Here is a 16,806-nt window from a genome sequence, read left to right on the forward strand (position 1 = left end):
ATCCCCTACCTTTTTTTGAAAAGTATATAACATATGAGACCAAAAGAAAGACAGATTTAGCTCTTACATAGTGTATCTAAAATTATATAACAGATAAATCTACAGGTCTTTTTATTTTGGCTTCAAATGTTATATAAACTATTATTTAGACATTTACTCACACAAAGAGCCTATTATGAACTATCTAGAACATCGGATAGCGGAGATTTAAAAATATTGAAACCCGATCACCATTTAATGATTTGATTTAAAAATTGTAAATTGGGGCTTAGTCTCGATTATCAAGTACCGTTACTACGGTAATATGCAAAATATGGCACATCTTGTCAAAACTTTAAACAGTGCTATGAAGGAAATTTTGCCCGGATAGCGGTACTACGGCCAACCCTTACATCGAATTCCAAGTCAAGAGATCTTTTACGAGCACGCCAATGTGTACACGGGACCGCGGGTTTTCGTCCCATCCGAACCACTAGACGGTTGTCCTTGTATTATCAATGTTTGGAGTTTTAATAATATGTGGCATTGTTTGTTTATTATCGAAACAATGGTACTTATCATTCGAGACTTACCCTCGCTTCTCCATTTTTAAATCAAATCGTTAAATGGCCGAAGCGTTCTAATCTACTTAAAACGGAGCTTAGGGGATTGATTATGGGCTTGACATGTTAATAAATGTTTAAATAATAGTTTATATATATGGAGCCAAAATAAAGGTATGCGATAGGCAGATTTAGCTCTTACATAATGCATATTAATGAATAATATTAAAATTCCCCGAATGTTTGTTAATCTTTGCAAACTAAAATATATTGTGAAACTTGGATTGCTAAAGGGAACATTTGTCTAAAATGGTTCATTTAGGTTCAGTATTTACAAAGACATGATTTGAAAATTTCACAAAATTGGCATCCCCGTCGACAATATTCACACGCGTTTGGTACAATCTGTGGATGGGTCTCTTTTTAATCTGATTGAATCAAATATAATCATTGGATTCTTATTAAATCACAAATATTTAATCGATTGTTTGGATTTTTTTATGGCTATTATGACCAATCTATGGGTCCATTTTGACCAAATGTTGGGCTGGTTTGGCTTAACGCCGCTTCGCCTATATTAGTTTTAAACAAACAGTCGCCATCTTTAAGTTTCGCTGAACCGTTTTGGTGGCGCCTTATTCTAATCCGAATGAGATTGTGTCCAAGTCAGGAGATTATATACCGGTGATATTTTGATTTTGGTACATTTCCGCCTGAATTAATCCGTGGAAAATTTGATATTTTCCGAAAATGCAAATGACGATTAGCGGCTTTAATAAATGAATGGTGTCAGTGGGAGCATGATATTAATGAACGGTATCAATGAAACCATGAAATATGAAAATAATGAGAGTATAAAAATACCGAATGATATTTATAAGGGTATGAAAATAATGAGAGTATGAAAATACCGAATGATATTTATAAGGGCACGAAAATAATGATTGATATTAATGAGACCATGGAATTAATATTTGATTTTAATGAATGCAGGAAATTAATGAATGATATTAACAAGTGATATTAACAAGAGCACGAAAAGAATACACTGATTGCAACCTTTCACCAGTCGAATTCAATATGCGGATTGGTCTAGCTACCCTAGTTACATCGCAATCACAAAATATTTATTTGTAATTACGAGATAGTTATGTCGCCACTACGGGAAAGTTATGTCGTCATTACGAGATAGTAATGTCGCAATTACGAGATACTCAGAATATATAAGTTTTTTTCATTTGATTGACCCTAATGGGCTTCTGAGTATGTTGTAATTACGAGATGATTATGTAGTTATCTCGTAATTACGAGATAATAAAAATAACATTTTTTATTTGATTGACCTTAATGGTCTTCCGCATTATTTCAGATTTGGCGCGAAGCAATTGAAGCAATGGTACTGTGGATTAACCCTATTGATGTTTAAATTTGGCGTGAAGCATCGGAGAGGATGAGCCCGGCTGATTTGCTACATTCCAGGACTTTAAAACAGTATACAGATTCATAGAGTGCGCCTTTAAACTACTCTGTAGTGGTATTAAACCGCTTGTCTAGATTCCCAGAATTGACATTTGAACCGCTGTCTAGATCCTAGAACCGATCTTTAAATCACTGTCTAGATTCCTTGAATTCACCTTTAAACCGATGTCTAGATTCCTAGCGTGCACCGTGACTGGATTTGTGGGAATTACCCTCTCTATGAAAATACCTTGACATGAAATTCATCGATTCCCATGGCTTTCTTTACCGTTGTGAGAATGTAATTTTAATGAACTAGTGTAGAGATGGTGAAGAACGGTCGTGCAGTGTAAATAATTAGTATCTATAGTGTTTAGTACGAGACTTGAACTTCCAACTGAATTAAAATACCCACACAACTACCTACGTACAACTGTGTACAATAAACATGTTACGTTAGCATTGCCATGGTGTAGCTTCTTCCAGCACTAACGACGATAACGCAGTTAAATTATTTAAATATATACTTTTAATAACCGAGATTCCTCAACTGGCTAATGGTTACTAAACTATGGTCAAGTTAGGAATTAAAATAATTATATAACAATATTTGATAAGAAAATGTTAGCAGATGTTTAAATACAGAAGATGATATGAACAATTGAACATAGCAAGAATGTTCTGTTAACTATGATTACGTGGGAGCCACGGTGGCTCAGTGAGTATGGCGTTAACTCGCCAACCTGGAGGTACTGTGTTCGATCCCTGTGAGTTCATCGGGATTTGTCTGGCGTAGTTTCTCTTTGTCAGTGGCGCAGGGCGGGGGGCCTGGCAAGAGAAAGGAATGTATAGTCGTTCGGGTGAGATGAAAAGCCGATGTCCCGGTACACATTGGCATGGAAGTAAAAGAAATTCGATATAAGAGGTTGTAGTGCCGCTGTCGCTAACATAATAACGACATAATGATGGAATACAAGTTACTTAAAAGTTTATTTCCGGTGACGTTTCGACGAGGGTTCCCTCGTGTTTATCAAGCAAAGATTGACAGCCAAAGTACCGTGAAGATATATATACACACAATATGGAACAATGAAAACATTAATATACAACGAGAGATAATCAATTAGAAACCGTCAAAGTGGTTGAGGGATCCTTTTCTGCAGTAGGCTAAACATCCATGTCTACATCGTATGAGAAATTTTAAACTGTTACGCAACTTGATACATTTCCCTTCAAACTTACTATTCTGCTAGGTGAGGTTATAGTTTCATAGTTCGTTGCACTGACATATTTAATATATATATCCGTCATTGGTTCGTTGACTTATTGTCGACCATCTTGGATTTCGCGTTGACGTCATGCATTTTCAATTTGACGGTTGGTTTTAATGGATTACTTGAACCCCCAAACACACAGGTCCTTCTTCGGCTGATTGATTAACAGTCACAGTAACAGGTTGTCGGACACCATTAGTACATTCGCCACACATGGGAAAATATTACTTATATTCTCGGTTTAGAGTCAATTCCCACGCACCTGGACTGTCTTGAATGATAAAGTTAAGGTTATTGGGGTCAGTAGGGGCTAGTCACCTTTTGTTTCAACGTCGTGGAAATATAAATAATGACTTATTATTATACAGCTAAACTAATCGACATGCCTGAAATAATTTGAATAAAACCCGTAAGCCTACATAATTTAATTATACGTGTAAAAGTTTGTAACGTTCAGGGACGAGGTGGAGCTAAACAAATACGAGACCGACCATAAAACTGGCGAACCACCGAAACTGGCGCCGCTATTGGCGAACCAACATCTTCGGTGCCATTCGAGCGAGCCACCAAAACCAGCGCCGCTCTTATACGATTCAGATAGACCCCAGATAGGCGCCAACCCTCACTACGCTTATCATTTTGACTAATTTTGTAGACGAAAATGTCAGTATAATTGAAAAAACAAAACAATTGAAAGCCTAGTTTTTGAAATGAGGCCATTCTGTCAAATTAAACAGAGCACTGTAATCTAACTAGTAGGCCTACCAGTATTTGATAAATTGATACACACAGGCCTACAAATAATTTGTCGATATTCACGTGGACTCATCCAAAAGTGTACATATTTCCAAAGGATTCATAATCTACAAATGGGAATATTTCCGGCTTGGGATATGGTTCGTTGTATATGTTTTAATTATATGTTTTAATTATATCGAAATTCTAGAGTATACAATATCATACACTAAATGCTCCGAATCGCGATATTGGCATCCAGCGAAACCAAACACCCCCCACCCCCCCACCCCCCTCTAACAATATCAAACAATGTCACGCGACAATATAATGGCAATGGTGGGCCAAGACGTACTTCAATTACTTGAACGCATTCAATTACTGGGTCAATATTTAGAAATCAATCGCTCCTATCAGATGCTTAAGCATACACCACAGCAAATAAAGCTATCTAAATAATATCGAAATTATATGGTGGTTGCCATCCTAAAATGTTCAGTCAATTATGCAGTGTGTTATATTTATCTACCAATAAAATTATCGTTTAAATAAGGATGGTTAACTATAATACAATGAATATTCTGTTTTCGCGCTAGTCACGAGTCATCAGATCTTTTGAATTGTACAAGGAAACAACCAGGTAGTAATGACAGTTGTTTTTTTAAATCATAAAGTTTTCTTTGAATTTTATAAAAATAGAGAGGGTTTTAGCGTCTTAATTGTATATTTAAATGTCAGTTCGAGACCATTCCCGCTTAATTGATAAGAGTTTTCTCCAAGGTCATCATGGTATTCCAGCTTAAATATCAAGATGATTTAATTGGGTCATCTATACTTGATTGTTTTCGTCTCGCCATTGCCTAAGTCAATAGTCAATAGTCAATCGGTGGATCGACAACTGTAGGCTATAACGTGCTATATAGACAGGAAAACACAGGACTGGGGTTCAGGGTCGGGTTATGCTTTTTGTGAGACCCGGGACAAATCAATGAAGGGGTTGAATTACGAAAATGCGAAAAAAAGGGTCAAGAACATTTTGAAAAATAGATTCGTTTTTGTGCTTTCTGGGGTATATTCTGGGCGAGTAACACAAGTAATATAAAATAGAAATATTGAACATTTTGTGTATTAGAACATAAGTTTCAAACATCAATCTAGGTACGAATACTAGCCAGTGCTCTTTAAAGACAAACAGTCACTATAATAAAATATTATATGAGAAACAATTAGCCAAAAGTCGACAAAGTTACGAACCCCTGTCAATTGTATCAATTCAGAAGCTTTTGTCGCGATTTGAGGGTTACCTTCGTATTTTCAAATCTAACTCTTAATTTTGTTCTAAGCCCAAATTGTGTGTGTGTGGGTATGTATGGGTGTGTGTGTGGGGCGCAGACCGTCTTATAATCAATCTGATAATAATTGTAGCTACTTGAAGGACCAATATATTTTTCAATTGATAAAGGGGCATGACTTCAACAGTAAATATCGGATATCATTGAGAATCAATGATCAATAGGATTCTTTGTCTCAAAGCACAAACACTGTGCATAAATTTAAGTCCACCGGGTGATAACTTTGGCCTCTAAATGAGCGCATCAAAACGTTAAAGCTATGTGGCCTGGGAGATATCGCAGTAAGTATATGGGTAATATCACCCATGAATCTATATTTCTCACGGCTTAATCCAGACTAATAAGTACTTACATTGATTATTTAACATTTGATTAAAAAACAAAATCAAAATACTAACGCTATAACAGATAATGTCCCGCCATGGATTTGGATTCAGTCAGATTCAAAACCGGCCAATCAATAAATGTTCGCAGACAACAAAGTGCGAACTGGGTAATTACATAACGAGCTGCATAGATCGATGAAATTTCAATTCCACATATTTTTGTAAATACTGAACGGAATTAAACCAGTTTCTACTGATATTCCTATTTTCACAATATTGTAGTTTCATGTGATCCCTGCTAAAATGACACATACCTTCGGTTTCCTCCCACTGCTAAAGACCCCTGCGTGCAAGCGAATTATTGAAATAAAATTGAACCATATATTAGTCCCGAAATGACCTAGTTTGTGTCGATTGGACATTAAACCCCATCTCTCTCTCTCTCTCTCTCTCTCTCTCTCTCTCTCTCCACAATTGTTTGTGGACACTATACGTACAGGTCACAATTTTTATCCTATTTTGACAAAGCGTGAAAAATAGGTTTATCTCCCAAAGATCTTGGTTCATTTCGATATTGGCATGTATCGGATCATAACTTAATGGATTATGTCCCCTAATTGTACGAACAATCACGTTTTTAGCTTGTGGACACTCTAAAGGTCAGAATTTTCACCCAATTTTGATGGAACTTGAAATGCATGTCTCAATATACCTTAAAATGTAGAATGAAGGGTATATCAGACTTAATATACCTTTAATGTAGATTGTTAGTAGGATCACATGGATTATGGCAGCCATTATTGTTTGATATAATGGTTTGTATCACACTTCAATATACCTTTATGTAGAATGTAGGTTATGGCGGCCACTATTGTGTAGTATATCAGACTTCGATATACCTTTAAATGTAATTTGTAGGTAGTATCATTTGGCGGTCATTAATATATAAAGTTTATTGTATTCACTTCGATGTATCTTCAAATGTATATTTTTGGGTAATAAAGGATTGCTATCACCTTGTTCATATACTTTTACTTATGTGTTTTTATTCTTAAGTTGTCAATAGTTACAGGAAAGTAAACTCTCCATATCTGTACTGTAGAAATTATTATCAAAGAAAGGACATTGGGGGAGAGAGAGAGAGAGAGAGAGAGAGAGAGAGAGAGGGTCCGTGTGTTTGTAGGCTAGATGACCATTACTGGTTAAAGACAAATTTTATTGCATAAAAAAGGCCACGGGGAGCAGCATACAATTACAAAGATAACATTAGAACAAACATACATAACAAAGTTCTAGTTTGTCAAAATAAAAGTTATGCGTCATCCATAAGAAAGCAGTGTAAGGGCGTAAACAGCGCGTGTAATTATACTAACTGATCGTAAAGGGAAGTTTGCGAAACAATTTCTCACACTAGACTAAGCACAGTAAGAATTTGTCATATTATATATGACAAAACTATGAAACTTTTCTATTTTAATGTGCAAACCTTTATTATATAATTAAGCATATCTAAGAAACTTTCTTTTTACTAATTTAAATAATGTATAGGATTCTTCGTTTTACTTATTTAAATGATTATCAATTTCATACAGATCGGATGGTAACTTTTGTCGTTTGAGCGTTCACATGGTTCAACAAAGTAAAACAAGGACCACAACTCTAGCATTAATTGGCGTAAATTTTTGAAATTCAAATGGATTCTTCATTGCACTAATGATAATGATGCATATCAATTTCATACAGATCGGATGATAACTTTTGGTGTTAGAGCGTTCACAAGGTTCAACAAAGTGAAACAAGGGTCATAACTCTAAAAGTCATTGATGGAAATTGCTGAAATTCAATAGGATTTTTTGTTTCACTAATTTAAATGATGCATATAAATTTTATACAGATCGGTGATAACTTTTGGTGTTCGAGCGTTCACAGGGTTATTGACGGAAATTGCTGAAATTCAACAGACTTCTTCGTTTCACTAATTTAAATCATTCATATACATTTCATACAGATCGGATGATAACTTTGTCGTTAGAGCGTTTAGAAGATTCAACAAAGTGAAACAATGGTCATAGCTCTAGACGCAATTAACGGAAATTGCTGAAATCCAATAGGCTTCTTCCTTTTACTAATTTAAATAATGCATATACATTTTAAACAGATCGGATGAGAACCTTTGTCGTTAGAGCGTTCAAAAGGTGCAACAAAGTGAAACAAGGGCCATAACTCAAGAAGAAATTAACGGACATTATAGAAATTAAATAGTATTCTTCATCTCATTAAAGTAAACAACATATATCAATTTTAAAACAATCAGGGAATAAATGTAATCTGTAGAGTGTTTACAAGAAACGACGTACCGACAGACGGGGGCGACGGCAATATACAACCACATTTCCATGTGGCCCGTGGGCTTATAAAATATAGCCGAATTATTATTCCTATATGTATAAACATGGGGATGTGAAATCAATAGAAACAAATTTAAACTACAAAATTAATGGCCATCTTCTAGACAGCTAACTTTATGTGCACTTTGTAATTTAGCGAGTGTTTAAGAAAACTCATATAAATGAGATACAGTAGTGTTATACTGTCAAATTGTCTTTCCGTCAGTTCCCTCTGACTTCTTGTCTTATTACGATAGAATAAATCGCAACAACGCCGGTTTTAAAATGTTATTAAAATGGTCGTGCTACAATAAATTATTTAGTTGTATATAAAAAAAAATCGATATATTTACCTGTAGTTGTGGGTTATATTCCGACGTTACGATATTCCCGTTACGACCTTTTCATAACAGTTTATCACAGAGCACACCGTGTAACTAGGTAATATACACGACAGTACTGAATACTACCTGTCAATAATCCCTCAGAGATTAATTAATCAGATAATTACCTAATGAGCTTTCAACAATGAATGATATAAGACTACCTTATAGACCTATATGCCGTCAATTTTTCTGGGACATGCTGTGACAAGTTCTAGCGAGATCGTAAACAGTAATACAATATATGTTTTGGTGTCTTTTACAAGTAGTGTTTACCATAAATAAGTTAATAAAATTCAATCAGCTCTAGTAGATATTTAAAATCTGATTTATGAAAGATTTTAACCAGAAATTAACAGTATTTCGTGCACGAAAATTTCACAAACCTTAGTACATCCAGCTATTATTGTTGGAAATGAAATCCTCTGTTAGACCACATTGGTTTGCTATTCACGAGTAATTTCACTATTATATCCAGGTATTATCAAGAACTCACATTATCGACATCTTTACTATATGGATACGAGTCCAATACTTGAAGCATACTTTAAATGTAAACCGCATAGACAGCTGTATCGTAACTGCCTAAAAGCTATTCAAGTGTGTACAGTAGTCCAACTCAACAAAACCCGACTAGTCGCGCAGTATAGTTGAATGAAGTATACACACAAAAGACGATTATAAAAGACAAGTAGACAACCCCTTTATTCCGCAATGGCTGTATATACACAGCCCACAGGTAAAACTAGAGCGTTACACATACTGCACACCAATAGTAGAAATACTATATAATTTATGGGTGTTGACGTACTCTTGTTGAAGGTGTCAAGACGCTCGAGAAAGAGCAGACAACTAGCTTATCATTTCATGTACATCAGAATGAAGGCGTATAACTTGTAGGTGATTGTTTTTTTAACTGGTATTTTTTTTTTATTTATGTATATTATATGAAAATTAAGATGTCGAGGAAAGAAACACAGTATATTGCATATATATATGTGTGTGTGTGTGTGTACATTTTATGTTTGTCCAATTTTATTTGTTTAATGTTTGTCTGTTAGAGTGTGGCATGTAAATGTTGTACCTGTTTGTCTCTATGTGTCGTTTTCGTACCTATTTTGTAAGAGTGTATATGTCTTCGTCTGCTTGTTAAATTAATGTCTATTGTCCAATTGTCTGCCCTTAATTGTGTCTCTATGTACATAATATTATGAACACAGCTCCCCAATTAATTCTACCTACGATACAAGGGCCAAAGCTATTTTTAATCTTTCTCCCCCTTTCTCTTTCTCCCCCCTTTGCATGGCTGGAGGGGGGGGGGCTGGATGGCCGAATGGTTAGCACGTGCGCGCTGTATCACGAGGCCTGTCATTGAGTCAACTGGCGTGGTTTCGAATCCCCGGTTGTACGTGACAAGGACTAGATTGCCTGTCCAACCCCGTGGGTTTTCCCAGGGTCCTCCGGTTTCCTCCCACTGCTAAAGACACCTACGCGCAAGCGAATTATTGAAATAAAATTAAAACCATATTATGTTAGCCCGAAATGACTTAGTCTGTGTCGAGTGGACGTTAAACCCCATTTCTCTCTTTCTCTCCCTTTGCGTGTCGATATTTGTTGACTTTTTGGTGTAGAATTGAAGAAAAGGGTTTGAATATACATTTTCTGCCAGGTTTTGATGAATATTAATGATTTTAAGGCGTACGGGTACAAGTTTTTCATGATGAACCTCATACGTGCTTTTGGGCAAGAGGTTGCCAAATGATGCTCCATCTGTGGTAGAAGGCGTTCTACCCAACGAAAATTTGGGAAAAGTCAATGGGGAAATCATTGGTGATCTGTGGCCATATTATATATAAAAATATCACCTTTCCGCTATTTTCACGCTAATCACCATGTAAATATGTAACTATATAATATATAATATGTCATTTTCGGCGATATCACTTCGGTGGAAGCGGACGTTAAAGTTATTTCACACACATTTATTAACATGAGAAGCCCATACTTAACTCTCTCGGTCATCGGAAGGTTCCGATTTTAAGTATAGATTATAACACTGCGGTCATTTACGAGATTAACCCTTCGTCACGGCACTAAATAAGGAATTATATGTAACACTTTCGTCTAGGACTTTCTTTGACTTCACGTTGTGGGATCAATTATTTCAATCATCAATTAATTGATTCTGGAACACCGTTTATGTTGTTACTAAGTTTATATAACAAATGCAGAAAACTACAATGGTTAAATACAGGAAAACTACAACATCTTTAGGAGTTATTAAAATATCCACGATCTTAGTTTAACATCCTTTATAACTCTGACCTAACGGCTTAAACATCACATTTTGTCTCTATCCCAGCCTCTCAGCCTAGACGGCTGTGGGTATGACGTTCCCTTAGGAACTCACGGATTATGTCTTCTCTGTGGTCTCATCATGATCTCTGACAGTATATCAAACCCGCTCTCTCCTATAGAAAGTATAATGCGTCAGCTGTTAGGGCGGGACAATTACCATTTTCGGGTAAGTGATTCTTATGGGCACCGTTTAACGTCAACATTATTCTATTTAATTGGACTAATCTGTGCACGAGATGACTGGACGATAGTTCCCTACTTCCAGCAATTGATACTGGCAAGAACTGTCTGTGAGTTAGTCTAAGAAACTTGAATCTTGCAGAATACCTACTTCGCCCATTTCTCGTTGTCCCCCATTTGTATAACAACATCAATATATTAAACAGAGCACATATAAAAGAAATAAAAGAACTAAAATAACCCCTATAGTATAACATAGGCTGTTAGTCTTCTGTTTAATGTAGGGGCACGAACAGACTCAGTGCTGGGTACATACGACGAAAGATGCTGAGTGGCAATGTGTTAGAATACACTTCATCCTCATAAGGTTGACTCAGACACGTGCTTGAAACTGTAACTGACTGGACGATAGTACCCTAATTCCAGCAATTGATACTGGCAAGAACTGTCTGTGAGTTAGTCTAAGGAACTTGAATCTTGCAGAATACCTACTTCGCCCATTTCTCGTTGTCCCCCATTTGTATAACAACTTCAATATATTAAACAGAGCACATATAAAAGAAATAAAAGAACTAAAATAACCCCTATAGTATAACATACGCTGTTAGTCTTCTGTTTAATGTAGGGGCACGAACAGACTCAGTGCTGGGTACATACGACGAAAGATGCCGAGCGGCAATGTGTTAGAATACACTTCATCCTCATAAGGTTGACTCAGACACGTGCTTGAAACTGTAACTGATTGGAAGGAGGTCATCAACCATACAGTAATGTTGTGATCATCTAAGATTTGATCGATATTACGATTATGAGAACTTTGCAACCTTGTTGAGAAAGTCTTATTCGAGAAAGTCTTCTTGTAGAATGTCTAATAGGAGCATTCTGTGATTATCATCGACATACACTAGACCAATGGTTGTTCTTCCGACATGTGTTACACTGTACCGTAGACAAGACATGCTTGTCTCTGTCATTTGGAATGATGTGTACCACAATTATTACATGCTGCAGTGTTAGTTTTAATCTCCTTTATGTGGGTCTGATCCAGTGGAAACCCTTTCTGGATGTCGAGGATCAGTGTACTGACTATAATCTGTTCTATCATGCGCTCATTCAAATCTGCTGACAATTACAGCGATTGACAAAATCATAAAGAAATGCATCAGTTTTAGGCGACTCAGTCGAAAGTGTTCTTTTGGCTCTAACTGGCAAAATATCACTTGGGGATTTTTCCTATGTGCGTCAATGAGAATCCACGAATTAAATCCTCTGAAGCCTTCATCTCCAACTTGAAGCACTCTCAATTAGGTAAAAAAAACTTTCTACTGACTTCAAAATGACTTGCACTATTTAAACTGTTGTTTTATCCGATTCTGCCACCATGTGATGGGCTCTTAGTTTAATAAAATACCAGTATACATGAATGACACGTTTATTTGTTAAGCTCGCGGCTGTACAGCAAAACGGGAAGTGCATACATAGCAAGAGTGTACAACTTTAATGTAAACACTGTGCTTAATGGGAGATAACTGAACATATCTGACCACATTGTGACATTAAGTATATGTTGGAGGACCTCTAATCTTCAGGAAAAATTAAATTCATTTGTAAATGCTGAACCAAAGTGTGAGAACTCTATATTACACTAGGGGCCTGCAAAATCTTAAGCATTGCAAAATGTGTCAGGGATAGATATGTTATAGATATGCAAATTCTACACATCATATCCAATATTTCAATAATTTTATAAAGGATAAGGAAAATTGACAAAGAAAGTATCAATGAGATGAAAGTCGACCGTGTATCTCTTATCGCTTCTACTCCAACCTGTAAGGGTAACTCGCTTTTTTTCGTCACTTCCCGCTTCTCCAAATCTTTGTTTCGTATCAACCGAAGCAAAAATATCTGTTAAAATATATTTGGGATTTGCTCAACAAGTTCTATCACATATGTAATATACTCTTCAAAAAAAGTAGGGGATATTGAAATACAAATATCTATGCAGGTTGTGATATGATAAATAGTCATGAACACCTGACATGCTTTAAGAGTATGTTCACAGATGAAGAACTTATCGCCCCAACATGCAACACGCAATGGCGCCATACACGTAGGAGTGGTTCATTGTCAAATTTGACACTTCAAGGAAGGGTTGATTATAACTACCACGTGCTGGTTTATCTATCCATGTTTGCTTTCCTATCAGTTCTTACATAAGATTTACTGTTTAGCGTATCTTTGCTTTAGTGTGTTACGTTTAATTTGATCGGGAGACGTGTTCGTTGACGTCAACGTCAACCGACAACACTGCAAGAATTGGCCGTGGCACTACAAGAGAAGTGGGTCAGATTGCCCCAAATCGTGATTGGATGGTTGATTAGGGGCATGCCACGACGAATTGCTGAATGTCTGAGGATTGGTGGAGCAACTACTCATTATTAAGACAAAAATCAAAAACGTCCATTTTCACGTTTGACGGTGTATCTCTTTGCGAGTGAAATGGGGCCGCCAGGTAAGCCGCCCATATGAACTGTTTATGTTCATGTGTAGGCAATTGGCCTGTTATTAACATACACTGGTTACCTTTAATAAAAGCATCGGAGCATTACCTCAGTTTGGTATTGTTTCTGAATATCCTCTACTTTTTTTAAGAGTATATTAGTGGACAACAACATTGTCCTTTAGGGCTTTAACTCAAGCTAAGGGTCGTATGTATTGTATAGTATCGGATCTAGTAAAGCATTTGATTGCGTTAAGTATGATATTTTGATATATATGCTGTTAAAAATAACGTAAGTACCCAGAGTTTTAATGTATTGATACCTATGAATTCACAATGAAGTGCATGTGTGTTAACAATAAATGGCGGCCCGCAAAACCTATAGTTTAACGTATCGCATTATTAAACATACATAAAGGTTATACTCCGTGGAGTGTTAAGAGATACGCTCATACAGCAGCTATTGTCTCGACAGCAACTTAACCCAAAGGAAACCTTGGATATTGACCAAATTTGTTCAGGATCCTTTATGGCTTCAAAAAATCTGATCTCTATGTTGTTCACAAGCTTGAACAAATCCGTTAAAAACTGTAGTCTCTATCGCATGAACTGGGTTTTCGGAAAAGGGCGCAACTCCGGAACGAAATGCTTCACTCAAGATTTGAAACAGGTCCATAAAGAATGCAGTCTCTATTATGTACATAGGGTTTTTGGTGAAGAGAATAGAACACCGGAATGCTGAATGTTGATAGGCATTGCTTCATACCAAACTTGAAAACAACCCATTAAAAACTCTAGCCTCTATCACGTTCACAAGGTTTTCTGCGCAGGGTAGCAACTTCGCAAAATGTCCGTCCTTTCCGTAGTTTGCATTGCGTTTACAGGGTTTTCGACAAAATGGAAGAATACTAAACGCTGAATAACGATAGGGTTTTTCCTCCCATGACCACAATGCTTCACACCTAATTTGACGGTCATCTGACGAAAACTGGGCCTCTTATCTTGATCACACGGTTTTCAGAATGGGGGAATGACTCTAGACGGAATATCGATTTGACTCAACCATTTTTGACCACAATGCTTCACACCAAATTTGAAAAGAAATTTGTTAAAAAAAGGTGTAGATTATATCGCGGTTACAAGATTCTTGGCAACTGGGGTAACTCTGATATAAAAGGTTTGCGGAATGTTGAATATCGATAGGATTCGTCCTCTCTGTCTCTCTCTCACCCCAATGCTTCAAACCATATTTTACAAAATCCCGTAGCTTCTATCGCCGTCGCAAAGTTTTAGGAAAAGATGGATTGTAGCAAAGCAGAATTTTAATATGTTTATAGGTTTTATTATGTCAAGTAATATAGTGAATTGAGTAAGTGCACCTTTAAACTAACAAACTGACACTAATTTTACTTGCAACTGGTCTATAATAACATCTCTCCTTTAACTTGGCTTGTTAACCTGTACTGTTTTCTTAGAGCCCAAATCTTGGGGTGAGTATAATTCTACTCCCTTGGTTACAAGCAAGTTTTCTTTTTATCTAAACCTCACTTTGTACATCAGACATTAGATAGATTTCGAAGTGTAAGGACAATTTGATATCTTCAATCAAATTGTTTAACTTTATTTTCCAAATCTAGTTAGGTTATTTTCAGAGAATTGTTCCAGTTATACTACTTCAGTATTACAGGTATGTGTGCTAATTCACTTATTTTGGGTAATTGGGGTTTAGATGGAGCGGATGTAGGAATGATAGAAATTGTAATATTAAACAGCCATTTTATTTAAATAGATAGAAAATAACATGTAAAGATCATTAGTTTTTCATATATACATATATATATATATAGTAGATTATAAGGCACCGTTTTGAAAGTATATTGTATGTATAATCAGAATAATGTTATTTTCCAGAATATAGTTATCTGAAGATTTTGTTCACCATCTTGATAGTCTTATTTAAAAAAAACCCTTCTTTGGGTATGTCATCAATTACTTATATTATATTTAGTATAAACTTAAGGCATATTTAATATATTTAATTTAATTAGTGATGTATTTTAGTGTATAAAATATTGATATATTTCATCATTAAGTATGCATGCCTTACTATTATTTTATTGTACTCAACTGTTACTGTGATATGTATATTAATTTTAATGTATATATATTTCAGGGTTTTTTAATAAAGGTTTAAAAACTAAACACCTTAGTTTTTATTGAGAATTTACACCCCCCGGTTACAGGATAACTTCGGAACAGAAAATTGCGGAATGCTAAATATCAACAGGGTTCATTATCTCATGACCCTTATGCTCCCTCCCAAAAAAATCGACCGCGTTCACAAGGTTTTCGGAAAAAGGGATATAACTATGTACGGAAGGTCGCGGAGCCTTGGCATAACGATGACCACAATGATTCACACAAAATCTGAAGAAAAAAATCAGTCAATCTAATTGTTGACGGACGGACCGACGAACGAAAAGAGGACGAACTTATATTATATTTAGTATAAACTTAAGGCATATTTAATATATTTAATTTAATTAGTGATGTATTTTAGTGTATAAAATATTGATATATTTCATCATTAAGTATGCATGCCTTACTATTATTTTATTGTACTCAACTGTTACTGTGATATGTATATTAATTTTAATGTATATATATTTCAGGGTTTTTTAATAAAGGTTTAAAAACTAAACACCTTAGTTTTTATTGAGAATTTACACCCCCCGGTTACAGGATAACTTCGGAACAGAAAATTGCGGAATGCTAAATATCAACAGGGTTCATTATCTCATGACCCTTATGCTCCCTCCCAAAAAAATCGACCGCGTTCACAAGGTTTTCGGAAAAAGGGATATAACTATGTACGGAAGGTCGCGGAGCCTTGGCATAACGATGACCACAATGATTCACACAAAATCTGAAGAAAAAAATCAGTCAATCTAATTGTTGACGGACGGACCGACGAACGAAAAGAGGACGAACGGACAAGGCAACGACATAATACGCCTATGCAGAAATGCGGGTGCACAAATAGATGGTATTTCGTCGCCTATGTTATTCAGGAGACTTCGTTGTGTTTACAAAAAGATCAATAGATGTTGTTATGTGTGATTGAGATGATTGCGTTTTCATTGGTTGTTTTCAGTATGAACAGAACACACTATTAACACTTAATACGTAAAATATGAAATCCGAAATTTAAAATGGAAGTAAACGAATGAAAAAAAAAATCTCATTTTAATCATAACGACACATTTTTAAAATTAAAAAAAAAATATTTTATTCAAAATTTATATATCTTC

The 16,806-nt window shown here is 35.7% G+C and overlaps 1 protein-coding gene across 3 annotated transcripts in view; it reads right to left on the reverse strand.

Annotated features, from left to right (window-relative positions):
• LOC126831298 (uncharacterized) overlaps positions 1 to 9,115 on the reverse strand; it is a 32,500-nt gene extending 23,385 nt beyond the window's left edge. The window contains exon 1 of one of the 3 annotated variants that reach the window (XM_050561921.2): positions 8,954 to 9,115. The gene's annotated coding sequence lies outside the window, so the exon portion shown is untranslated. Of the gene's footprint in view, positions 1 to 8,427; positions 8,815 to 8,843 lie in introns of those variants that run through there. The other 2 variants (XM_050561920.2, XM_050561919.2) reach the window with 2 other exon arrangements.
• Positions 9,116 to 16,806: the final 7,691 nt, after the last annotated feature.

This window comes from Patella vulgata, chromosome 1, assembly GCF_932274485.2.
Source record: "Patella vulgata chromosome 1, xgPatVulg1.2, whole genome shotgun sequence".
Classification (NCBI taxonomy): Eukaryota; Metazoa; Mollusca; class Gastropoda; family Patellidae; genus Patella; species Patella vulgata.